The 26,714-nt window shown below is 39.4% G+C and overlaps 1 protein-coding gene and 1 long non-coding RNA gene across 4 annotated transcripts in view; one reads left to right on the top strand and one right to left on the bottom strand.

Annotated features, from left to right (window-relative positions):
- Positions 1-15,064, bottom strand: part of LOC130682908 (uncharacterized) — a 29,106-nt gene extending 14,042 nt beyond the window's left edge. For 2 of the 3 annotated variants that reach the window (XR_008996353.1, XR_008996351.1), the window contains exon 1: positions 14,901-15,064. This is a non-coding gene — a long non-coding RNA (uncharacterized LOC130682908). Of the gene's footprint in view, positions 1-8,269; positions 8,865-14,900 lie in introns of those variants that run through there. The other variant, XR_008996352.1, reaches the window with a different exon arrangement.
- CELF2 (CUGBP Elav-like family member 2) overlaps positions 1-26,714 on the top strand; it is a 722,220-nt gene that overhangs the window by 181,068 nt on the left and 514,438 nt on the right. The gene's annotated exons all lie outside the window — the stretch shown is intronic.

The following is a 26,714-nucleotide window of genomic DNA, read 5'->3' on the forward strand; positions in this document are numbered from 1 at the left end:
GGCTAATGATATTAACAAAAGTTACTCAAAGATTTTTATGCCAATGAATTTGTACCTAAGCAACCACCTAAGAAGTCATGTACATCACCATGGCATATTTGCCAGAGACCCCTGATTAGCAAATAACTTGTACCTCAACCTCCTCAAAGAAAGCCCTGTATTCAGCCAAAGATTTTAAACAGAAATTCCACATTATGCTACAGATTCAATAAAATACACATATTCTAACAAAATTCTATATTAACATTTTTCACTGAATTTCAAGTCAAATTTTATTGAAATCAAACATGAAATCCCACAGAAAACATTTCCCAGGTTGATAACAGTCCAAGCTCCAGGCAGATACTTGTGGCTAGAGTCGGAGTAAGCAAGATTGAGAATAAAACTTAGTGACCAGCTCTGTGGAGCTGAGAGGTGATATGCACACATAGTTGCTTCAGGCTACCAGCCTCTGGTCACTAATGTGCTTTCTCCTTCTGTCATTTCTCCAAAGTCTGAACTCTCCTCTTCTTCCCCCTCCAAACTTATGTGCATTTCCTCCCTGACAGAACATTCTCCTACTTGATACTTACAATTTCCAGAACTTCATAACTTTACCTCTTTTGACTGGCTCATTGCAATGTCTGGATTGCAGGCTTCACCATCTAGGGTATAATGTACTTCAGTCTGAAATTCCTTTGTCTGAGGCTTGAGTTATATAAAACATGTCGGTCTCCTGTCTATCAGTTCTGTATTATTAAAGTGGTCTCCATATCTTACTCAGAGTTATCCACATCTTTGCTAAAACAACGCACTACATATGATATATACTGATTTTCCAAAATAAAAGTAGACAACTAAGTCAGGAAGCCCACATGTGCCTGTCAAGCATCCCATCAGTATACCTACCAGTCAGCAGTCATTCAGGCCTTAAAGACAGTGTGCCTAGATGCAAAATCTCAGCTCAGTCTCCTTCAGGCTGTGTGTCCTCGAGGAAATTTTTTGTTGTCTCACACAAAAATGGAGGATCACAATATTTTCTGTCTCACAGTGTGGTTTTATAGATTAGATAATAGAATATATATTTAAGATGTTTGCTATCATGCTATGGGACGTGTATGGCAACATCCTTCCTTAGAACAAGGCAAAAGAAGTAGCAGTCCACCTAGAGCAAGCATTCGATCAGCGTTTCAGAGGAGGTAGAGTATAACATGATTGTTGAGCTTAATAAATAGCAAGCCAGGAGTGCCAGCCAACATGGAAGCCTGGGAAGTACCAACATGGTAGTGGTTTTTTCCAGGATGTTTCCAGTGGGACAGAGGTGTTGAGAATTGGTGATAAATTACCTAAGTGCCTCTCAGATGACAGCCGTCCATTGCAAATAAGAAGGACCACAGAAAACCCATCTCATTAAGAGTGCTCTGAAGCACTGCTTCAGGGAAGATGGAAGAACTCAGAGCTGTATACAGCTCAGTGAAGGCTGGCATGGTAACCCCAAGCCCTGACATGATACCAGTCATTTCATTTCATAAATCCTAGAAACTCAACTAATAACACAGTAAATCTACTGTGGAATATCCGCTTTAACAGGAAAATGGTTCTAGGCAAAGATCTTAAGCCAACAGAATTGATTCCTGGGGCACAGAGTTCTACAGATCAGACTCCTGTGACATTACACACATTAACCGGCTTCTGGGCTGTAAGATGTCAATAACAGTGCCCACACCTCTCAGGATGTGCAGGAGTGAAACCTCAAAGGTAAAATATGAAAGTGCTGAGCAAAGTCCTAGATGCAAAGTAGAAGATATTTATATGCAACTTTCCTTTCTCTGGTCTTCCTAATTCCATCTACTTTTAAACAAAAACGTCATATGCTTCCTTAAAATCACATGCCCACTGATTTTCAGAATAATCCATGTGGACTGTGGAGCAGCCTTCTCAGTGAATGGCATGGCTGGGGCTCTGGTCCAACCCACACACTTATGCAACAGACAAAATGTGCTCAGCTGTTTCCCCAACTAACTTCTGCTTTAATTCTCTCACTTCACAGAAAAGCCAGCAGTGAAAGACTTCTCATGACACCCATCTGTTTATTATCATAAGCAAATAGCAAAAGACAGGGCAAAAATTAAAGAGCCATTTTCCACACGCCAACACAGAAGGAAGGGTTCTCTAGGTCAGTCTTCTCAACAACACCCACATAGAATTAGCACTGTCTGCACCATCACTCTTGGCTATAAAATTCAGCAATGAATTCTGTCTTTGCAAATAGCCTGAAGTATGGTTTTAACTAAATATACATGATATGCTGATAAATTTGTATATACATCACATACATAATATCTATAATGTGTATATAATATACAATTACATAATAGCAAATTAGTTATATATAGTACATATGCTATTATGAGATATGTAATATAATGTATATATAATATATACACTTTACACTGGTGCATTATATATACTAGTATATATCTACTATATAATATACTACATATATAATAGATGTATACTATTATAAGACATGCATATATCTTATAATAGTATATATATATTATATGTACATATCTTACAATAAGATATATAGACATATATCTTAATCTCTTAACAATAAAATGCCTTAGATTCCTTACAGAGATTTTTTTGATGAGCAAATATGACAGAAGATGCAAAAAAGATCCTCTGAAAAATTAAATATTATCCCAATTATGCCGCACATTTATTTATGTATAAATATGCATACATACATACTAAATTCACCTAAGAACCTAATACATGTTTTGAAGATGTCCATTTAAGTCACTTTTCTTTCTGATCACTAAATTAACTACCATGATAATCATTATTCCATAAGGAGAGAGAATTTCTAAAAAACTTCCAGGTTTCACTATAATTTGTCAGCCCCATAGATAAACTCATTAATATCATAACTGCTTTTTGTTGCCCGCTGTGAGCCAGGCAGTATGCTAGAGATGGGGATGCCAGAAGCGAACGACTCATATGCCATTTTTGTGCTTGTAGAGATGGTTACTTAGACATTTAGGAAGTAATGGCACAAATAGATGTATAATTGCAAATAGTTCCAGAGCTGTAATGGGGAAAAATAGAGGAAGCAAGGGGATGGGATCCAATCACCAAAATATTCCCTGAGAAAATGACATTTCTTGCAACACCTGAAGGGTGATTTGCAGTTATCTAGACAGACAGGTGGGATAGGGGTGGGAGGAAGTGAGAGGTGAGGATGCACTTTCCAGACCGGAGGAGCAGCAGCCGTCCTGGTTTGGAAGAGGTGGGCCTGGGGCAGAACAGTTTGCATGGTTGAGGAGCTGGAAGAAGCCACCCAGAGCGGGAGTGCCAGAGAAGGCTGAGATCTCCTGGGCCCTGCTGACTGTCTTAGGGATTTTGTCTTTATTCTAAGAGCCATGATAAACTGCTTCTGGCTTTCAGCTGGAGTGAAGAGACTGGTGTTTTCTGAATGACTGCTCTGGCAATCATTCAACTGTGAAAAAAAAATGATGTCATCAAAACATTTTCCAGATTCTACATCCTTGGCTTCCATAGAGGGAGACTGGTCTTATGTATAGAGAAATGGAATCCAAGTAGTTAAATGTTGACATTTGAATAATTCCTAGAAAAAAACTCCAATCTTTACCTTAAACTGAAAATATGACCCCCACTAGATATCTGGAATTCCTGGACAGAAAGTTTACACCTTTGGCTTGAAGACTTTATCCTTGTTAAAATGCTTTAAAAAGACACTCTAAGAAGTAGCACATGAACCCCATCAGTGTATTATACCTCAGTATGGATCAGTCATTGAACCCGTTCATCAGGAGAGATTTTGGGTAGTAAAAAACAAAATAAAGCCCAAAGATAGGAAGGTGGGTAACGCAAGATGAGTAATACAATGGAGGAGGAGAGGGAGACAAATTGAAGGCCCCAAAATCAAAATCATAGACTTCATGATTTATTTTGAGCACAACCTGCATGACAGAAGTTTGCATGGAGCCCCCAGATACCAAGTTTCAGCTTTATTATTGTTTCTGTTTGTTGTACCTCTACTCGAGGATCCAATCTTGATGTCTCCCTTTCTCCTGCTCTGATAACTAACAGCTATGAAATCCAAAGCTGGATCTATCAGTGATGCTCAGATACAGCAACTCATGAAAGCTGAAAGTAGTGTTTGCATTTTTCCTAGAATAGAAAACATGAGAATCCAGGTTTGAAGCCCCAGCCCAGAGGACGAAGGCAGGCTGCAGGGCGTGTGTGGTGGCGGAGTTCTCTGTGAGCCTTCTGTCAGAGCCAAGACTTCCCAACCTGCTCAGAAGGATTAGACAGACGAAACCCCAGATCAGACAAAGATGCAAATGTCCCCAGGAACTGGGACAAGTGTGAGCCTCAGCACCAAATGTCAATTACTGGATTCTCCAGAGCCTGGTTAAAAATAGATATGCAGGTTTCTTTGTTCACATGTCAGAAAGGGTCATCTGATCAAATCAGATTCCCATCACCCTCTTTTCACTCAGTAGCTGAGTTGTCAACCATCTGCAACCGTAAATCATGGCTGCAGTGCTGTCACAGGGTCCAGATTAGCATGTGCCCTTTCAATCACATCCGCATTCCACGGTCACCAGGTTTCCACAGGATGTACATGATATGGGGATGCATGTAGACATAAGATGTGCAAGTACTGTTATAACCAGGCTTTTCCTTCCCAAATAGCCTCTGTGTGTTTGTGCAGAGAGAGCCGTAGGGGAGGGCAACAGTGACACATTGCTAGCAGGTAACTTAGGCAAACCACACGGAAGGATGTGGCGGAGACGAGGAGAGCCATGTCTGATTTTTCACCTCCCTTCAAGATGTTTAGAAAGTTCCCTCATGCTGCAGTTTTCCTCTTCTCCATACTTAGTCGAATCCCTAGCTACCCACCTTTGCCCAAGAAATACTGTACAAATGAATTAGATTAAGTCTGAATGACTCATGAACTACTCCTGCTAAAAGTGCTTAAAATTTGCAGTCAACTCCAAATTAGACTTGGTAATTGAAGGAGCTGCAGTACAGATATTCCCAAGTAAAAGACAATCTAAAAGTCGTTTTGACATGATTCTGGTATGCAATGTTTGATTTTTGTGGGGAGCAGCAGATTTGCTTCCCTGATTAGTTTTAGCTTAAGCCAATACTAAACTTGCATTCTACTCCATGAGCCTGCCTGGCTCAAAACAAATAGAGGTGGAACAGCATAAAGAGACCTAAAATGTAAATTTTGCCCCTGGAAGGAGAAATATCCACAAAGAACAATGGACAAATTCTCAATAAATCTAGGTTTATTTATAGAGAGGAATATTGGTGGGATGCTTAACTTACTTTTCTTGCCAGAAATGTCCTTTTCACTGGTTCACCCCTTTATGTGACTCTTGCCTATGAATCTGAAACTTAGCCTTGCTGAGGTGCCTCCATCCCACCAACCCAAATGAATCACTATAGTTGTGTCAGTGTTTGGGACGTCTTCACCAAGCTTACTATATTTCTACAGCAGTTCCTTCCATAGGTAATTTTAAGAACTAGCTATCCCTCTAATTAGTTCAGATCCATTTTTGGTGATGAATGGAATTGATTAGAGCTCAGGTGTATCTCCCTTTACATGTAAGCAGTTTTATTCTCCTGGCCATTGTCTAACAGTTTTCTTCACCAAAATAAGTACAAAATAAAAGAGTGAATGAAACTGACTGTTTAAAACCATTGGTGGTGTCTACCTGTTCTTCCTGACAGTTTTTGGCGGTTCTGCTGTCTCCTGCAGGCCCCACCTAACCTTGACAGAACGGGCGGTCATTCTAAAGTAGAGTCTTGGCTTCCTCTGTCCACACCTTCTAGATCCCTTTGAATAGCACTAACAAGCTTGCAGTTCTTCCCTGTGCTGAGAACTGTTCTAAACCTTTCATGTGTATGAACTCATTGAATCACCACTGCCTAGATGGATACTTTTATTACCCACATTTTTACAGATGAGGAAACCTGAGTAAAGGCACGTGAAGTAAATTTCAGCTTGTAGCCCAGCTAGTAAATGGTAGAGTGAGAATTCAAACCCAGCAAGCAGCTGATTCCAAGGCTCTTGCTTTTATTCTGTACCACCGCCTACCCTGAGGTCTACCCTTATCCTCACCGTGTGGCTGTATTGAGGACATAGAATATAATACTGATGATTCAGCACAAAACATAGCTAAACATGGGTCCTATCAACTATGAGTGGTCTCACAAAGGCTCTCAATCATCAGTTAAGGCAGGATGCCTGCACATGTGGAAGGATGTGTGCAAATAGCACCCCAGGTAGCTCAGTGTACATCCAGGGCTGAGAACCATTCATCAAGATTAATAGAAGGGAGAGGAGAAGGACATGATAGAAAATGATAGGTAATAAAAATCCAGGTGAATGAGATTCTGAATCCCAACATCACCCTGGGGTCTGGGTCCCATTGCATACACAAAAATATGTAGCCCTTTCTCAGATAAGGGACAATTATATGTAATTAAGTTGGACCTCATTCTTTCTGGAAGGAATAATCATAAGATCCTAATCAATCCAACAATTTAATAGAGTAGGAGATTGGGTAAGAGAATATATATGAGATCTTACTGCCTCGAAAAGTCTGTGATTGCAGAGAAAAAATATTGTAGTAATGCTAAATGGCAACCATAAAATTGATTAAAATATCTCTTTATGTCTCTTTCTCACTTTGAGTTTACAGTAAAACTTCCCTCGTTCTCACTTCAGTACTCTGTAAGCTGGATAATTATTTGAAACCCCCACAGCTCCCAAGTTATCTCTGAGCAAAGATGTAGTCCCTGAGTCCCTGAGTTATCTTTGTGAAACAAGTGACAATACATTTATTGATATACAGGGCAGTTTTATCATAGACTGTTAAGTCTGAACTACCACTGTCAAAACAAATGGATAAAGAATATTGCGTGATTTACTTTCCTTGATATTTTTTTCTGTCTGTTGCATACCCACTCATCTGCAAAACTTGGTAATTCACAATGGGGCTCCCTGTCATTAGTCTGAATTAGTAACTTTCTACTGTATTTTAGAAATCAAATTGAAGTCCTCAGGAGGTTGAAATGCTCGAAACTATCTAAATGATTTTCATTATTGTGGCTCAGATTTTATTAAACGTGTTATTACTTTTCAGAAATAATGAACAATAATATAATAATTAATACTCAAATACACATCAGGAGTATTTTATTTCAAACTACAAAATTAAAAGGCCAGTGATAGTATCTGTGGCAGCAGAACACTCTCTGGCTTCTCTTAGAGACTTCTTTTGCTAGAAAATCTGGGCTTAGTTAACTCCCAGGCAGACACACTGCTTTCTCCCTCATCTTGCTATTACTCTGCACTGAAGTCCTGATACATCATGTCTATTGGGTCCCAGCACATGCCCTTCACCACAGAAGTAGAAGTTTCAGTGGTGTTCATAGTATTTAATGGTAAGAAAATATCAGCATTCCCATTAAAATGCACCCCCCCAGACCATCCCAGCATACATGAAGAAGCTTGTAGAAGAATTTTTTTCCCTTTTATTTCCCCTACTATCCATTCTCACTTCCCTTCAGACTTCCATGAATGAGCAGAAAGTCACCAGACAGATTTGTGAAGCTCTCAAACTGGGTGAATGTGTGAAGCCCATTTTCCTGTCTTTTCTCCTGGCTCAGCATCCCTGAACACAGTACAGTACAGAAGGCCACCTCCTTCCCTATATAAAACTGGAAAAGCTCAGGGTGGAGCTTTTTCTTAGCAATGGAGAAACTCTCTGAATCATTGGCACTTAAAATATTTCATTCCTATTATGTAATGAAAGGCTCTGTTTGACTGTCCAGGCAGGGCCAGGGGACTAACGGTATCACAGAGTCAACAAATGGGAAATCATACACAAAACTCTTAGGTGAATCCTCAGAGTCCTCACTTATTCACTTAACACTTAGCAGATCAGAAAAGAGTATGAGTTGGGGGCCATATCTTCCCCCAGAAGTTTCTTGGATTTCCCCTGTCACTCCTCTGCTGAGAATCAGGATGGATTACTTTGAACTGCTTTAAATTTCCTCAATTTGCCAGTTTTTCCAAGGGTCTCTGCCTCTGGAGCTGTCCTTTCTCCTCTATTCCTCCCCACCAACTCCTGGCTATTTCAGACTTATTTTTCAGGTGTTAGCGTAGATGACACTTCCACCAGAAAGCCAAGCCTGGGCTGCAGTCCTTTCTATGTGCACTTCTCCCAGTGGTACTTACTTAATCATATTGCTTTGATGGGATCGTCCATGTAGACCATAAGCTGTGTGCAGGCAGGAGCCATGTTTGTTTATTCATCGTCATCCCTGGTACCTAACATGGTAACTGGCACAAAGCAAATTTGTGTTCAGTGGGAAAAAAATGGGTGAATGGATGAGGGGTGGATGCTGGTGATGTAGGGGAAGTTTACAACTTTCCCCATGCCTGTTGAGGCCACTGCCCCTGTCTGATACTCTTCCAGCCCATCTGCCCACCCTAGGGTTCTCCTCCAATGTCCTCCACTTACTTAGCTCAGTGTTGACTGTGTGGAGGAAGACCTCCAGCCTTCAGAACATGCAAGATGGGAAGGAAAAGGGAATGCAGAAATAAAAAGGCTCTGCCAAGTAGGAGAACACGATAGAATTCATGGGCCCTCACAGTATAAAATGACAGCAAGACCCCAAGTTTTTCAAAGAGCCAGATGGGGGGTACCAAAAAGTAATAATGACACTGATGGAGGGGAGATGGGAAGGAAAAAAGGGGAACTAACCCATGGAATTAGGGAAGCAAGAGAAATTAGTGACAAGGGCTCTAATTATAGATGTAAGAGAACCGTCCAAATGAGAAAGTTGGTATTAAAAACTTGGATTGGCTATGTGGATATAACACAAATTGCATTCATTTACACAAATTGCTTGTAAGTATTACCTAAACATGATGCAGTGCAAGAGTAATTTATCACAAGTTAGAAGTCAGTGTGTATCCTTCTGGTCACTTATTTTTTATTAGAATGGCAAACCCTGCACCCCTTTGTTCTCCTTCAATGATTTGTGTATTTAGCTTGCTCAACCCTCACAGCTTTAAAAATCTCAGGAGAATTCTATGATATCCATGCATATGTTGAATTTTGTAAGTCATTAAATGTTTTAAATGACTGAAATTGGCTTTGTCTAAATGGATTACCTCTTTAGGAACAATAGTAGTAACTGATAAAGCATTTGTCAGACTTACCTTAAATTCAGCTGAATTCAGTTCAGCCAAAATTGTCTGAGTACCTTCCATGTAACCAGTTGTAGAAATAGTGGAGAGAATATTTCTCAAGGCTGCTGCCTCAACTACATTTTTTAGGAAAACTGAGCCCAGACTTACCCAGGGCCAATCACATAACCGAGATCTCAAAGAAATTGCAAACCCATCACCACCCTCAGCCTGTCAGCCTCGTACTGGACTCACCACTCACTCAGCCTCTACTTCCTTAGTAATAAAAGGCATGAGCCTCAGTTTGTTATGGAAAAAAGGTACCTACGGCGTATTAGCAGGTTCTCAACCAAATGCAACAACCTCCAGTTATTCCTAACTGGAAGCAAGAGGACACACAGATTAAACTTTGCAAGTAGTTCAAAATCCTTCCTTGAGAAAATTATTGTTGAGCATAAATGGATTGTACAAATACTCAACTAGATTCACTCAGATTTGATTAGGAGACTAAGATCCTAAGAACTCACGTGAATTGTCAAAGGTCACAGAAGTTAGTGGCAGAGTTAAGAATGATATTTAATCTTCCAGAAACCTAGTCCAGTGATCTTTCTTTACATAGATTTTTACAATTTTAAACTTTATATAGTTTTGCCGAGACTTAATGCAGTTAGATGTACCAGCCACCTAAAGACTTCCTCTCTGTGTCTTCTACTGATTTGAATATGAGCAGATGAAACAGACAAAAATACCAAGCAAAGTGCAGGAAGCTTTTAATTTCCTAAGTAGGAAAGCAACTATTCTACAATGCCTGGCCTACAGCTCAGACTTTTCTCTTCCCAAAACAAGTCTGTTTTTCCAATGTTTCTTGGAGTAAACATTCAAATCATGAGCTCTGACTTTTGAGGTGATTGGCTTTCTTCCACTGTATCAATCTGGGTTAAATATTCAAATTCATTTGAAATGCTGGCTCTTTGAATATAATGTTCTAGTGGAAATATAAATAATAACCCAATTTTAGGGTGCTAATTATGGAAGCCAGACTCTATAATTAGTGCACAATTTGATTAAGAAACTTTCCAACAGAGTGTGTACCCTCAATCTCCAGGCACTTTATTAAATATCAGCAAAGGCTTAGCCATCTGATACTATTGGGGGCTTTTGATTATGTCAAGCAGGGTAAAAACATATTTCTTTATTTACGATAAGAAAAATTGGTCAATCAAATGAAGTTAATGTCAGATAAAGGTGAAATGATACTTTTTTAATACTTGAATGATGACAATGTTAGATGCATTCCTTGTTAATCTAGAGGCAAAATTAGAAAAAATTGGTAAAGTACCAGGAGGCAGATTTTGGGTTCACAAAGAGAAAACCATCTCTCCCCATCAGAGTTGATCATCAATATGAACGACTCTTCACAAGACTCTGAGCAACTGGTCGCTGTTGAAGCCGAAGCAGCCTGGATGACCATCAGTCAAGGGTGGTGTACATGGGATTCCCACACCGGGTGAGAGGGTTGAACAAGATGATTTCCTTGTCAGTGATTTCCTTTTAATAGCAGGCGTTGTGCATTTCAGACTTTATAAACTGATTTTAGTAAGGCTTGGATTATTTAAATCAACTATTAGTAAGCATCTAAATTTGCACTTTGCTCGACTCTATATACAGAGAACTTCAGGGATGTGGACCTAACTTATGAACTTAAATAAATGCACACAAACAACAGAATAAGTAGGATTTCACATTTTGTGCTTTCAGAGCTGATATGAGGGAGAGAAGTCATGAGACACCAAGTGTTTGAGGCAAGGAGCAAAATTAAAGGGCATGAAAGAGGAAACATCAAGGCATTGTTCAGTAAAATTGTTCTGTTGCACAGTATTTCATTCATAGCACTGGCTCAGTCCACAAGGTGAGAAACATAGGATCATGTTTAGAAACTATAATGAATGTGTGTTTTAAATAGATCTATAAATAAAATCCCAGAGCTGGAAGATACTCTTGAATTAGATCATCTTGCTTTACAGATGAGGACACTGAGATCCACGAAGGCGAGGGACTAGCCTACAGCTCATGGGATTATCATTATCATGGTGCTGTGGGATCTGGGCACTGTTTCTGGCCCAACTAATTAATTTGAGTAAGGGCTGATGTCTTGGGACAAAAGACAATTGCATTCAATTAAAAAGTCCTGAAAAGGGAAAAGCCAACGAATGGCTTGGCACATAAAAAATGCCTCCAAATGAAAACATAGCAAAAGGCATGTCCATGTGTAAAACTAATAGGAAAGAAGAGAATATTAGAGAGCTTCATGATAAGAAAAGTCATTGACTCAAGAAAGAAGAGGAAATCATAGGGAAAGGGTTATAGATTATTCCATTTTACAGATATTTCTCATGTTTCCTCTCTTTTATTAACTATATCTCATTGTGAGATCTTGCCTGGAGTCTGATATAAATGGTATTATTGAGCCAAGAATAAAGTCAAACATGTATGATTGAAATAATGTATTGAGAATGGTTGAGAATGATATTTAAATTAGGAAATAATGAATTGGTTAGCATATTGGTATCGGCTTGACCCTCCCAAACACACACACACACACACAGTCTGAATTTTTATCTAAAAGCTGAAAGCATTGTTACATAAACTTTATAAAGGCAAAGGTTATGTCTGGCCTATGGTCTTTAAGCTGCCTGCCTTTGCAAGGTATTATATATGCAATATATGCTTAATAAACACTCATATATGGAAAGGATGATGATGATAACAACCTTTGCCAAATGCCAATTACAGGACATCCAGTCAAAGCTTCATGGGTCAATACATCAGCAGAAAGGAAGCAGCAAATGGAATTAAAATAATGTATCTGTTTGTTCATTGTTAATGGCTGCTATGAATTTGAATTAGGCCAGTAATTGCTTCCCTGATATGAGAGCAAAATGCCAAGGTAAAGACTGTAATTAACATTCAGACGGAATGTAGGCCCAGCGTGTGGGGACTCCTTTGAAAAGAAAGCTCCAGTTTCCCCTGTCCTTCTTCCAAATCCCTTCCAAATTTCTTAGCATTCTTTTCTCTGAAAATTCTGATTTTGCAATTTTTGATCTCTCCTCTGTCCTCACTTTTAACTCTTGTCCTCAATTTGGAAGCTGGCAAAAACTCCTGTGTTTAAGGAATGCTCCTTCTTTTCTGGGAGAAGTTAGGGAAAGGGAAGTGACTATGCACCAGTAATGATGGGAGTCTTGATGGAAATGTGGAAAGGCCTCTGAGATACTCACTTTTTAAAATAACACTTGTCCAAACTCCTTTGTATCTGAGGGGAGGGGAGCTGTTTTCTTTTGTCCTATTGATGCTTGTTTAATAGGAAGAGGGCATGAATATGGTGGAACATCTTATGTCCAAAGGAAACCAACTGACTCAGTTCTATCCATCAATAAATAAATAATTATTATTATAGTATTCTTTTTTTAAATCAAGCACTCAGGGTTTTTTTGTTTTGTTTTTGTTTTTATTTCCATCAGTTGGGATCAATCTGTGTTCTCTTATTCCTTTTACTGGCTTGGAACTTGATTGTTTGATATGTGTAAGAATGTCCTCAGTGTCCCCTCCAAGTCACACTGTTCGGGAAGCAAGAGCAGTCTCCCCCAGGGAAGCTAATGCCTTGGCACTTGGTGACTAACACGGCGAAGAGGACTTGTTTGGTCCATTCCTTTTCCTGTGGCTTCTGCTGGGTACTGGATTCCTTGACCCTGTAACAATGTTTAGACTGAGGATTCCACAATGTTCATGAAAACTCACGGAGCCCAGCCTGCCACTCTGCAAGGACTCAAACTCCTATGGCACTAAAAGAAGGCTTTACAAAGCAAATGAAAAACAGTCTCCCTCTCAAGGGTATGGGGCAGAGGAACGGTATGTTTGAAGCGGAATAATGGGAGGAAAAAATCCATTTCTCAAAGAAAAATCTTCAAGCAGGTTAAAGTTGTTACAATCAAGAAGTGGAGTAAAGAAATGGATTTGAAATAAGAGACACTATCATCTGGGGATAATTAGTGTCCTGGGCCAAAGTTTCCTAAGACCAGGATTTCATATCTCCAATTCGGAATAATTACAGGGAAGTAGGAAATGCAATTTAATCAGTGGGCATCGCTTATTAAAGAAGCACAGATTAAGCATATGCTGCATGTCTTAGAAGCATAATGAGTCCATAAAGCAGAAGTATATTTTTGATCGGATAATAAGATTAGGGGGAGAGTTGTTTGATTGAAAATCAATTACATTGCCTACCCACTACCTGGAGAGCTTAAAATCTGATTTTTTTTTTCATTTTTGTTCCTCTCAGAGGATGACTTTAAATGTCAAATGTTGTCTCAGCAGCAGCAGGGGTTCCATTTGCAATATCAGCAACCCAAAAACCTCACCTAAAATGCTAAAATGCCTCAGTAGAATCCATAGAAAGTGGTGGGCATTTCTGTGTACTTCTAGTGGGATACCTTTCTCACTTTCTCTTTTTCAAAGGTGGAACAACTGCTATAAAACCGAGACGTGGGTTTTGTTATGCAATAGTATAATCATCAGGCAAATGAATGAACGCAAGTGTATTCTCAATGCACCTTAAAATGCAGCCTAATGCTGAGAATTAGCTACGATTTTTAGTTTCCTTTATGTCAGAGTTTCTCAACTTCAACGCTGCTGACATTTCAGTCAGATAATTCTCTGCTGTGGGGACTGCCCCGTGTGTTGTGGGATGGTCAGCAGTGGCCCTGCCCCCCACCTACGGACATGGCCCTGCCCCCCACCTCCAGTGTGACAGCCTAGAAGGCCTGCCTCTGTCTCCAGATATTGCCCAATGTCCCCTGGGGACACCATTACCCCTTCTCCAGTGGCACCTCTGCCTGAGACAGCAAATTGGCTATAACAGCCCAGATGCTCTAAGATAAACCAAGAAGTCACAGAGGCTAGAACTATAAAACAGTTTGGGTGCCCTTCTTCTCTGACTTTCTCATCTCAAAAGGTTGTAGCCCGGCTGTCGTCTTAGGAAGTTGCCTGGAGACTGGTAAGATTTAAATACAGAGAGCTGGAATCTATGCGAACAGGAAAGGGAGGCATTGGCCACTTTTTAAGGATGGCTTAACTCTGCCTTATGCTGCAGATCACCCCCCAGGTGAGCCCATCAGCTAAGGTCTGCTCCCTCACAAGAGATGGGAGTTTCAGAGCAGGCAGTTCTCACCTCGAGCTTTAGCAGCACTGGCCTTTTTTTTTTTTTTCCTAAACTTCTTTACTAGATTTTTCCTTCTACGAAACCTATAAATATTTCAGGGTTTATGGGACCCTGTCCTCAGTTCTCCTCTCCTCACACCACCTCCTCCTCCTGTCTGAGCTGATCCAGCCCCACTGTTTTCTGATGCAGTCCATGTAGCAATGATCTGTTTCCAGAGCCTGGACCACTCCACTGCCTTCTGCCTTCTTTTATCCAACTCCAACTTGGCATCTTCACCTGGATATCTAATGGGCTTCTTAACATGGGCAAGGTACAGCCACTGATTCTCCAACCACACCTCTATCTGCTAGTCCACTCACACCCCTAACCCTCTCCCAAATACCCAGGGCATCATCCTTGCCTTGCTTCCCATACATATCCAGCTCTCCAAAATATGTTCCCAACCCAGCCATTACTCACCTTCTCCACTCTTACATCCCAGCACAAACCAATGGCTTCTCTCCCCAGGATCAATGCAATAGTCTTCAAATAGTTACTGTCAACAAAGTATTTCTAAAGCTTTAAATCCTCTGCTTTCCTAGTTATACTTGGGGTAGAATCCAATTCTTATTAAATCTGCAGGGCTTCTAAAACCTGGCGCTCACTTCCTACCGTCCTGCCCTGACTCAACACAGTTGTCACACTGCCCATACTTCAGTTAAGTAACACACCACTTTGTTTCGCTCACAAGGCCCCGTTGCTAGCCATTCCTCATGTTTATGGCACTCAGTCCCCAAATCCTCGTGAGGTGCTCTGCTCATCATGACGGTCACAGCTCCAGTGGTTCTGCCTTGAAAGGCAGCCCACCCTGCTATTCGAAGAGAACATCCACCTCTTCATCTTAATCACAGCATGTTCCTGAAACTTTCTTATGTACATGTTACACATCTGTTGTCTGCCCTCGTGGCTAGAACACAAGCCCCTTGTAGGCAGTGATGCTATTTTGTTCATCGTTGTATCCCCAGAGCCTAGAACAGTGCCTGACAGCTAGAAAAAAATTTAGAAAAGCTAAATAAACACTGATGGGTAGGCTACCTAGATGTAATCCAAACAGTGGGAAAGAAAGCATGATAAAGTAAATATTGTCTAATAAACCAACTGCTTGGCTCTATCATGGGCCTGTCTACCCCCAGGATGCCTTTATCCATCTTGAGGTCTGCAGACAATCTCAAAGCAGTCTTGAGTGTGCTTAAGGTCCAAATATGAACTGATCAGGTGCACTCCTATTTCCACGTAGCTTGCTCCCAATTCTGATATGTCATGTCACTCTGCTTCCACGTTTTGGATACCTCTAGAAGCCAGTGACGCCAGTATTCTCATGTGGTTTAATCAAGGCCAGGATGAATCATCATGAATGAATCTAACTAGCACCAAAAGGAAATAAGGGTATAGATGCTTTCAGACCAATGAGATCAATATAAAACTCTGCTTTCAGGCAATGTTCAGATGGTGATTTAAAATGCAATTCTTCCCTACAATATCAAACATCTTTTGGCCACTAGAAAATATGAAATTTCCCTCAAGAGCAACCTTTATATTTAGCCAACTTTCTGAAGCTCACTCTTTGCATTTATATCAGTATTGGTTTGTCTATAATTACTCTGTTATGGCCAACATCAGCAGCAGCAGCATTGGTAAAGAAATTTCCATCTGGAGAAATAAAAAAAGCATGCAGTACTAATACTGACCTGAAATATAAAACAGAATGGGAGCTGAGTTATAACTAATTAGAGATTACCAGCAGAATTAGAGAGCTCTGCTGGTTGGACATGTTCAGCTTCAAGAGGAAAATAAAGTGTGAACAAGGGGGGAAAAATCACAGAATCTACCTTGCATCTTTCCACAGTTCGGCAATTAAATGAAATTCACACCAATTGAGATCAAGGATGCCTCTAGGCTGACACAATAAAAGAAGGTTATATATGCCCCTACTACATGTTGACAGAATTGCAATCATTTCAGTGCTAGAAGGACAGGGAATTTTTGATGAGTTCCTTACAAGGGATATCTTTTAATCATAGGGAAAATAACTTCTCTAAAATATAAAAGTGGGCATGTTGAATTGCTTCCCTTTGCATCTGCATGCTTATATTGTAATTGACAAATAATTATATTGGCTTAGATCTACAATATGCTCTTCTTCTCATCCCTACACCACACAAACGAGAACACTTAAAACGCTATATATTCCAAAAAATCTAACTTATTGAAAAGAGTTTATATTACAAAGTGTTTTATTTCCACCATATAAAAGATGCATCATTGGAAGACTTTATAGAGCTCTCCTATGTTTTTAAGTGTTTGTTTAGAGATTATTATTGGACTTAGATGACAGAAAGAAGGAAATTTAAAGTGCACATCCTAGAAGACATAACCAATTGAAGAGCGATCAGAAATAAAAACAAAGCATCTCTGAGATCTTAAATGTGTCAATAGGAAAGTAAGTTAACATTTTAAGAACTTTATGGGTCATTTTAAAGAACAGAAACGTGATATAAAACAGGACATTGGTAGTTAATCAAGAGCCATGAAGGAGAGAAAGTGGACCCTTTATTTTTTTAGTAACTAGAACAAAAATGTTCTTGCTCCACACCATTTCCATGGAATTTTCAACAGTCTAGCCTCAACCCTTAAGCTAGATAATCAAATGGCATATATGAAATATGTTTTCATATATCAAAACCCCTTTGCTCACTGATGAGTAACCTTCTTTTACTTTTAAGTTACTGAACTTTGTCTTGGTCAAAAGATATTTTCCATTTTTTTATGAAAGTGTCTTTTCCAATATTTATTGTTTACTCCATTATAATGAAAAGAAATGTTTAAACCAATTCCCTTTTTAAATCTATATTCCATAGCATTGTAGGTTCAGATAGGGGGTATCAATCTCCATAGCATTGTTTTATGAAACCAAACATTCCTGATACATTAGCCAAAAACTCTAGTAGAAGTGTTGTGACATGAGGTTGAGTTCTGGTCCTATTACATAAACACTGTTCTCTTCAACAGTAAAGTAACTCTTCTCTCTGCTTGTCTTTGACAGTTGCTGTAAGGATAAGACAGGCCGAGCTATCTGAAAACTCTCTGAGAAGAATAAATAGCTATACACAAAGAGACTATAAGTAGTGATATTTAACACCAGAATGTCATTTGCATTTATAAGCAACAGATGATCAGAAAGCCATTCATTCCGTGGGGCCCAGGGAGGACTGAACCTCCTGGCATGTCCTCCTTTGTGGTAAATGGTCTCCACCTCTGCCCCATGACCTGTTCTTTTGAAGTCATGAAAGTTGACATACTCCAGATATGGTTCACTCTGTACTTTAAAAATAAACTACAGTCTTCATTAGTAAGAAAAGTTCTATGTGAACAGCAGCAGAAACCATGTGGAAGGAAATAAGAATGTCTCCAGTTGATTTTCCCAGCTGGCCTGTGGATCTGATCATGGACAAACATTCTGTTACCACTGATACTCAACAGCAATTCTGATCCATGATATTCAATTAACATTCAAAAGATACAGTTCCAGTCGTTCATGAAAGTTCTCTCATGTTATACATACTTACTATTTATGAAAATTTTGAGACTGATCATTTAAAAACCAGTTCCTTTTACTTTTTGTGGAGGAGCTGTAATTTTTTTTTTTTAAGTGAGGCTATTAGTGCTACTTTAAGTTTATTGTCTTATTTTTCTCCCTGTTTCCATTTTAACCCAAGTGGTCACCCTCTCTGAGTATCAGGGATCAAAGTGGTCACTTTCAACCAACACACTGACAAAGATAACATGTTGGAAATTTCCTATTCACTGCAGCATTTTTGGCTTTTTTGCTTTTATTACCAATGTTTGTTCCTAAATTTCATGACCCAGAGGCTTTAATTATGCCTAACATGACTAATCAATACCAGTGAAATGCTCTCATAATTTAATAGAGCAGCTAGGGCCTAGCTGTCTAACAGATAAGGATAAATCACGTGGACATGCGAATCACAGTTTTTTATCAGAGACTCAGTGGGATCATAATGTACTTTTTCAATCTGTACCAAAGGTAGTAGCAGGAAGCTATTTTATAGATTTCTTGGTAATCTGAGCTGATGTTATACCTGTTACAGGACTTCTCCAATAAAATAGAAACACAGCAGGATAAAAAAGATACAAATGGTGATTTTATAACAGTCAATAAAAGCATGATTCTATAGTAATGGAAAATTTGTTCATGAATTGTGAAGTATCAGTGGCTCAGTTGGTGTGGTAATAAAATAATTTGTGTCCTGCCACTGGAACTTTTTTTAATGTGCTAGCCTGTACCTTTAATTTACTAGGGTTGTTTGGGTTTTTTTCCCCCATTGAGAGAGGAGTCATCAAAGGCAATGAAACTTATTAAGAAAATAATGTATCTTACTCAGATATAGTCGCCTAATCAAAACAGCCTCTTGAATGCCTTTTTAAACTACTTCATAGACCATTACTTTTATTCATGAAAGAAAATTTCATCCCATTATATGAAAAATAAATTTATATTTAGTTGTCTCATGTAAATGGGAATGAACCATTTTATGTATAAAATAGTTAACCTCTTGCCTTCCATATTAAGAGGTTTCACTAGTGTTTAAGTCATGTTGACCCAAAGGAAGTAAAATGCAGAAACAATGAGTCATGATCTCATGTGATGATTGAAATAAAAAGGAAAAACAGAGAGAAAGGAACCAGGGTCACTGGAGGGAAGAGGGCAGAAATGATATGCTTTCTATTTAATCCATCAAAGCATGTTCTATCCAATAGATTTTTCCACAATTCTCTCCAAAGGACACACCATTTTATGGGCTTCTGTCAGTGTCTTTGTGAATATTAATTTGCTTAGAAAACTTTCTTCACTCCTTCTTCATCCCAGGGTTCCTAAACCATTATAAATAATTCAAATAATGGCAGAATGCTGTTTCCCAGTGAGGCTATACTGTCAAATTCATGAGCTATGATTATTTTCCTCCAGTGACAAGATGCATTCATTTAAATTATATGACTTCATATTTGATATTAAAGACAAGGAGAGGAGATAATTATTATCCCTAGAATATGGGCAATGAGATCTCAAAAGGAGAAGAAGCCACTTAGAAATGCTTTCTTGCCTAACAAACCAATCTAATTCTCTTCATGTTCCTAAAGTTTTAAATAAACACATCTGAGAGCCAGATCTGAACCTGTGGGTGCCACCTTGTTCTAAACAGGAAGCACAAGAACACTAGTAAATTTGAACCAAAGATGCTTCTATTCTGTTTACTCTTTTGCCTTTTTGGTGACTTCCCCAGCCACAAGTCTAAGACTTCTTCTAATCATTTTTATGTGATCGAGAAGCACTGAGTGCCCGGCAGCACTGATCATGAAGCTGCTCCCTGCAAACTGCCTTGCACTGGGTGGTGCTGATCAGTGTCACATTCCCGTGAGGTCGTTCTGCTTATGTTGTCTTCATTCCACTAGCCTTTCTCCCTCTTGCACTGGGCTAGTCTCAGAGTGAGGTGCCACTTGGACCCAGCCACTGTGGGGACAGGAACAATACCACAGCCCTGCACTCCAGCTGGTGATGTTTGCAGGGCCCTCAGAAGTGGAGAAGGAGCAGTTCTGACGCACCATGTTTGCACAATTAGCCCAATGCTAAATGCGCAAACAGAACGGGAGTGCACACAGCACACCGCTGCAAACAACCCCCACCGTCACGCAAGAACTAAGTGGCTCCTTGCTCAGTGGAAGGAGTTGGGTTTGTTTTCCTTCCCTCAATTCACTTAATGAAAAAACAGCATACTCCTGCTGAAGACTTTGCTGAAACCTAGGTGTCACAAGAAGGTCTCCTCCAGGAACCTGACGAAAGTTAGGCCAACAAACCCCATGTTTTGTGCAGCTTTCCTGTCCTCACACCTGGGGGAAGAGCCAGACCAGCAGGTTTCCCATAAGTGGCAGTGAACTTGTCACCCCTTGTCACAGTGACTGATTTGTCATAGTGAACCTGATTACCCTTGGTACCAACGCCCCGGACTTCTTTCTTTCTTTTCCCCAAACATTTTAAGAAGCAAAGATAAATAGTTATTGAACTGTTCCCATTGATCCTCAGGAAGCCTGACTAAACCTCTCAGAATAATTAATTACTGGAAGTTTATATTGTGTTTGCATGATGCATGGCAGTGGCCAAGTGTCCCCTTTAGCTCTGTGGACTGGGTAATGGCTCTAGAGCCAAATTATCTGGGTTCCTTTCCTGACCTGACCACTTATTGTCTAGCTGTAGGACCTTGACCTTCCCTCATGTAATCTGTAAAGGAGGAATTAAAGTAGCACCTACCCACAGGGGGATTCTGAGTGTTGACAGAGGTAAAATTGTAGAGCATGCTGCACATAGTAAACCCTCACTAAATGCTAGCTATTGAATCTGATGGTGGTGGTGGGTTGGGGGAGGTGGAGGGACTGCAGCAATCTATAACCTAATTTGGAAAGGATTTTAAAAGCAGTTGTTTCCAGTACAGGGGCAGCCACAAGTTAATCACAGGGTACAGACTTGTTGTTCACCTGTGCATAGGCCTGAATTTCATCATTTCTTGGTGCCTCATTCAATCCTAAAGGGTTATAACTTATCACAATTGAGTAGAGCCAGTCGAGCTTCTTTCATTAAATGAGGTGAGAAAACGTGATGATGAGTGCCAGGGTGTAGGTCTGGCTTACTGGGTAGGACATACAGCAAGTAGCTCATTTATAAATACGGATCAAAATAATTGTCATCTCATGGATTTAGTATACTAAACAAATGTTTAAAATGTGATCATATTAACTACAGAATACCAGGCAAATATAAAGGACTGTTACCATCTTCAATATCAGGTCTCCAACAGCAGTTAATTCACCTGTTTCCTCATTGCTTTTCTGAAGTGACCGTCAACACCCCGTGACTTGAGATAGCCCTCATTGCCAGCACCACCACTTGGAAACCCCAAGAAATAATAGTAGAAATGATTACATGAGCTCACCTGTGTAGAGCGGCCAACAGATACGAGGACAGTTCCTTTAGATACCAGGTCCCTTCCCTGATTCCTGTCCCCGCCTACACTCTCCTCTGCGCAGGGGGAGCCGACAGTGCAGAATCAGGGCCACATGGATTTCAAGGAGACAAGAGCAGTGCCAGAGATGAGATTATCACAGGATGTAGCAAATGTTGACTGGATGTTCCTGGTTAAAAAAATAAAAACAGAGAAATTTGGAGGTAACATAAGAAGCTTTGAATATCATTCGGTCTATCTAAACCTCTTTATCCCAAATAACCCTGTTAATCATGAATCCTGTCATTTCACGTTGACTCAGGTAACCTAGTAATCTTTCTTTCTTTTGTTGTTTTTTAAACTAGTTACAATTTACTGAGAGCCTACCTTGAGCAGGGAGCCATCCAAGGTTCTTTCATATACAATTTCCTCACAACACTTGGGATGGAACATTGTCTGTGGTCTATAGATGAGGAAGTAGACTTACAGAGGCGGGATAGTCTGCCTAAGCTCACAAAAGTGGTGAGAACAGTCTGGATTCAATCCTTGGGCACAGAAACACAGGCCCTTCCCCTGTGCCAGAAAGCCTCCACTGTGGGGCAGCTGGTGTTGGACCCAAGTAATCTTGATAAGCAACTGTTGCATGTACCCTGGCTGGGTTCTAGTCTGAGATCAGATTGCAAACCTACTTTTACCCTCCCCATTCACAATTGAATTCAGCATCTAATGCACAGTAAAGTAAGCAGAAATAAAATCTTAAGAAAACCGATTGGGAAAAAAGTGAATGCAAATACTACAACTATCATTTAAAACCCCACTGGATATAAAACAAAATGTTCTACCTAGTAACACAGATTAGTAAAATAATTAAGCTGTATGAGACAGGCAACGTTTTAGTCAATTTAGTGTGGGTAAAGCAATCGCACACAGATTGCAACTTCTGCTTAGAGACTATAAACATTTGCATTTTATGAGTTTTTAAAAGCATATCTTATTTTAAATTCAAAACCTTACTGTCACATACAACTGCATTTGATGAAAAGTTATTCCTGCACCATTTGGAGAGAGAAGCCGAACACTGGGTTTTGGCAGAGGTTTTAAAGTAGGGTAAGGTCAATCTTTAGAAGTAGCCAAGTAGATCTAGCTTGAAATATTAATCATCTGTTTACCCATACTTAATGCCTTTGCCCCTGTTAATCTACACCGAAATCTCACCTGAAATTTAACAGCAATCTATACCCAACCATCAAATATTTAGTGTCTATTTAGGAAAAGTAATCAGTAGAACTCAAAGCTATTATTTGTTCTGCTTGATTAATGTTTACCAAGTGGAAGTTTTGGAACAAAATAATACATCAGTGTTCCACACTTGCTGATGCTTCCTCTGCTTATCAATACATCCTTCTAACCCTTTTCTGCATTATTCTTTGCAAATGGAGCACAATGAGTATTTTCTTGAATTGAATTTTAATTTCTGTAAAGGGTTTACATTTCCCCTGGATGACAGATGTATCACCTTTACAAAATTCACTCTAGATAAATGAATAATACATCCACCTCTCACTGCATATCTTCCTCCTCTTCAGAATCACTACCCACAGTCAGAGCAAAGAGCAGCCCGCCATCCTGGTTCCTTCGTCATCACATTACTTTAGGTGAATGTTTGTTGTCTCTGAGGTGACACAGTGCCTAGCACGCATGTGCTATAGGTTCAGGGTTTGATGAATGAATTAATGAGCATCTCATATGTATACTGGGGATAGTGGAGTGCATCCTATCCATTGAAAAGGATGTTTAAGTGATTAAACAAAGCATAGTCGATGGAAGCATTTTAAAAATAGCAAAATGGTGTGTAAACATACAATCTTATTAAAATTGCAGGCCTTTGAATAGTGCATGGTAAGAAATATTTGAAAGAGGTTGAAGGATAGGAAATACCTGTAGGCTCATAAAATTTTGCATAGCTTAAATAACCTTGTTCCTTAAAATAAATTAAATAAGTTGGCATAGTTTCCTTAAAGCCTGTATTGAAAAATTGAAAACAAAGCAATGCCCTTTTCATTTCTCCTCTCAACTCTGACTCAGCCAAGCATTCATAACAAAATTATTTCTGTAATTACAAACTTTTTTTTTCAACAATAGGATTTTTTAACTTAGTGCTTAAATGGCATCAACATACAAGTATGCACAGGGAAAGATTCTGCTGTATATGAGCCATGAATGACACCTGGCCTGATATGACTAGTCATCCACAGTGACCAGAAAAAGCAAGAACTTGTGTGAGTGCATTGAAAGTCCTCAGGACACTTCCAGAAGCAAGCTTCAACATTTCCTTTCACAGCAGCCATCTTGATTATCGACTGGGGCCAGGCAGCAGAAGTAGTGAGATTTAGGGATGGGACAACGGAAGAGAAGATAATGAAGCAAAACCCTTCCTGTTCTGACAAAGAAATGAAACTGCTCTTTCTCAGCTTCAGATGTTGATACTAATCTAATTTTGAGTCTTCTAGGAGGAAATGTTAGTCTCAACCACATAAGTGATTCCTTCCTCATAAATCTTTATGTACCAGGACATTCATGTGTTGTCTTTTCTCTGAATTTTAATTCAGTGGTATCTATGAGGAGCAGGACCTTTGACACAGTTGTAGTCAATTGGAAATAGTAAACATCTTCTAAATTCATCTTTATTTTTAATGTGACTAAGCACCCAAGTCTGTGCTTACCTCAGTATGGCTGCTGTTGCTGGAATGGGAAACACTGTCCATGAGTACATAAAAAGTGTGCAAAGCTCTCTCAAAGGAAGGCCAACTGTTTCTTGACTTTTGGTAAGCTGAAATAAAAGAGTTTTTGTCTAAAAGGTCTTCTTAGCAATGGCCCCAGCATCCTAGAAAGGAAATTATCAGTAGCTGCTCAAACAGTAGAAGAGAGACACTGTATCAGAGGATGGTAAAGACTCCTCAGCATTTTGCAAATATGTTTCAGCTCCTAGTTAATTATCATTTGAATAGTGTTTGAGTTGCTGGGAATCCTTCCAGAAATTGCAAACAGTTCACCAATTAGCATTTACCTTGAAGCATGAGTCAGCTTTTTGAAACTTGTTTAAACTACCTAACATGTACTACATCATCTTCTAAAGTTCCTTGTTTATTAAATCACAAAACCACACTATGTTATGTGAAGGAGAATTGATGGTGTGAGTGCTGAGGAAGGGAAAAGTGTACAAAACTCCTGGAAGCACCTGTGTGCCATTCTGGGAGGAAGAGAGTGGTGTCGCAGAGGGGAAAATTCAAAGCTATAGTGTATATTCCAAGAACAGCCAGTGCATTTGAAATGATCTGTTGTATTTATTTAAAACCACATGCACTGGCTGTTTCTTCACATCTTGGTCAGATGTGAGGAAACTGTAACAGTAGTAAAAAGACTAAATGTTGTTTGTTTTTGGTTTTTTTTAAGCAAAACCAATATTTGATCTTTAAAATACCAGTCACATTACATAGAGATCTGCTAAATCAAAGCAATCTGGAATCAATGTATTGATATACTCAGAAAGTGAACATTTGAGTCCCTCACATGTGTGTCCCAAGCCTGGCCCTCTGATACCTGACTTAGAGCTGCAGAAAAATCAAGGCCCCCCACCTTGAACTGTGTAACCATGCTAAATCACCTCATCTCGGTGTATTGTCAGTAAAAGTTATTTTCTTTTGAGTGAAAAAGAATCAAAAGCAAAAATAAAAACACCTGTATAGTAGTTACACTGAGTGATTGTGGGGCCATCTCTTCAAGGTCGTACAAATTTGGGGAAGTCATTCCACCCCTGTTGGCCTCAGTTTCCTCAAACAAAAGTTGAATTTATAGTTTCATCAAAAATTGTTTACCTCCTTTGTGCTTTACAAATGCAAAGTTACATTACAATTATGTGGATTCTGTAGGTTATTTTCTTCAGCAGGACATTCATACTGGAAAGGTACTGATTGTTCCGATCTTTCTCTCAAATCCTTGCCTCCTGTTTCTAGACCATGAGTTCTATAAAAATGGCTCAAAATGGCCCTGTGGAATTGACTTCATGATTGTGTCTGTGGAGATGTTTATAACTGACAGTGATTTTGATATAAATTCTGAAAGCTCGGAAAAGAATATGATTTTAGCTTAATCCTTAAATACTCAAGATGGCAGCTCTATTTAAAACATTTCGTCCTGATTCATGTAACTACTTATCAACCCCTATTTTATGCTGCTTTGAAAACATGTTCAATTTCAGCAGTTCGGTAAATGTTCCTTGGGTTTACTTTTGTTTTTACCAGTACCCCAGTTCTTAGCTCAATTATTGACTGTTATTTCCCTAAGGGTGGCTTTCTTTCTGTATTATGGAAAAATCATTTTTTTGTTTCTGGATATGAATTGAAAAGTGACTCTAATTAGCTACCACTAACAGGAATAATAACTACCTTGGTAAGTACTCACATTTATATAGAATATTCTTTCTATCAAGGAGGATAGAGTACTTCTCCTGTTTGACAGGGTGATAAAACAAACTGAATCAAAGTGATCGATTCAATCACCTGGGGTGAAATGTAGTCACTATTAAATAGTTGACGGCAGTGCAGGACTGAAGGGTGAAAAACAATAAGATTTATTTATTGCCTTATGGAATGTATATCTACTGTGGGTGGTCCTCGTAGACTGCCAGAGAAATCCCAACTTGCATGTAATAAATTTCACCTCTAGTAACTTGTGTTCCCATCTTGGATGCAGCATTAAGACAATGTGTTGAAATGGGACAGGTATGGGCTTAGAGCCAGATGGCCCTGTTCTCTAATTCGATTTCTTCTCCTTATGAGCTTGCCAACTTGTGCCAATAACACAACCTCCTATGAGCAGAGTTATGCCCATGTGGCAAATGCAGGATGTGATGATGCTTCTCTGGGTCAGACATTATAACCATTAAGTGATGTACAATATTTGGGCTGCCCAGTGGGTACTTCCATACTCCACACAGTAATTTCTCATGGAGGAAAGTACAGAATTGGCATCCAGAGCTGAGAGTGGGGATGTGGGTTTTTTCCATTATATTTGGCTCATTATTGTTTACAAGTTTTCTGTCTTGCTAATGTGCCCCTTGCCTGAGGGTTACAGCCCTGGACAAGTTCACTATGGATTCAGTGAGACCAAGAAATGACACTGGAACACAAAAGGGTTTATACCCAGCTTTTAGTCTCATGGC

The sequence above is a fragment of the Manis pentadactyla genome, chromosome 3, assembly GCF_030020395.1.
Source record: "Manis pentadactyla isolate mManPen7 chromosome 3, mManPen7.hap1, whole genome shotgun sequence".
Taxonomy (NCBI): Eukaryota; Metazoa; Chordata; class Mammalia; order Pholidota; family Manidae; genus Manis; species Manis pentadactyla.